General features: G+C 28.6%; 1 long non-coding RNA gene across 1 annotated transcript; it reads left to right on the top strand.

The window, feature by feature from the left end:
• Nucleotides 1–280: 280 nt before the first annotated feature.
• LOC111084354 lies at nucleotides 281–493 on the top strand. Its single transcript, XR_002609512.1, has 2 exons — nucleotides 281–344; nucleotides 384–493. It is a non-coding gene; the product is annotated as an uncharacterized LOC111084354 (long non-coding RNA).
• Nucleotides 494–1,188: the final 695 nt, after the last annotated feature.

The raw sequence follows: 1,188 nt of genomic DNA, 5'->3' as shown, positions 1-1,188 counted from the left end.
GACCGATCTCGCAATCAACATAAAAAAAATAGGAAATAAATATAAATTATGCCTGTTTCATTCGAGGATGAACACAGATTATAACAGGAAAACATAAATAGTTAGATTAAACAGCTTAAATCTCATAACATTATATATTTATTATTTTTATTATATTGACCTTTCAGCCGTGTCTGGCTAACAATACACATGTTACAATAACGCAGCTCACGTGCACTCATGTTACCGTATCAAATAACATAAAACTGACCTTTGTTCGGTGAAAGTAACTTGTCTTGGTTGTGTTTTAATAGACTAGTATTTTGTAAAATACAGTCAAATTTAAATTAATATACATTATATATGTATATAGATTATTGCTATTTTGAAATAATTTCTTAAAGTTATTTTTCCTAAAACATAGAACAGTAAATAAAGAAGTAAAGCAAACAATTATCTCTTCTTGTTACGACCTTTGTACTCGGTTGTTGCTAGACGTAGGTTGCTAAGACTTTAAATAAATTGCACGTGGAGGATATGAAACAAAATATTTTTTTAGTTTTCAAATATACATTTGAATAACTAAAAAATCATAAATTATTACATTAATACCAAAGAATTCCACTATAATTTATCAAGATGTATTTTAGTCTAAAAAATATGTAATTTTGAGCAGACTAAAGACACACCTTAACCGTGTTGAAATCTTGGTTCAAAAGAAAGATATAGCGCTAAGTCCGTTAAAACGGCTGAGAAAGCCACAAAGGGGACATTCTAAGCTTCCGATTGGTTATTCATGTCATATATATAGATGTAAGTGCGTGTATAAGAGAGCGTTTCCAAAAATGGAAAGAGGTGGGCGGGGTGCCAGTGTTTGATTTCTAACATGAGCAATATCTTAGCAAATTAAAAAGAAAAGAGGTTCTTATTTTAAATTATAGCTTGTAAATATCGGTAATTTGTCTGTCTAATTCGTTCGAAACTACAGACTTAGTATTATGACTTCACAAACATCTAATTTGAACCAGTGCTGCATTCAACATACCACATAACAAACAAAAATCGATGTTTATCTGTGTTTTTTTTTAATATTTACTTTTAATATGATTAATGTATAGAAATAAAATTTGAATTATAATCTAAAGATCGATACCAAAGTTATTAACATAAATTCATGAAATAGTAGATCAATAAAATTTTGATTGCGAG

This window comes from Limulus polyphemus, unplaced genomic scaffold (assembly GCF_000517525.1).
Source record: "Limulus polyphemus unplaced genomic scaffold, Limulus_polyphemus-2.1.2 Scaffold18062, whole genome shotgun sequence".
NCBI lineage: Eukaryota > Metazoa > Arthropoda > Merostomata > Xiphosura > Limulidae > Limulus > Limulus polyphemus.
Note: the sequence above shows the minus strand (reverse complement) of the source record. Positions and strands in the feature narration are given on the sequence as shown.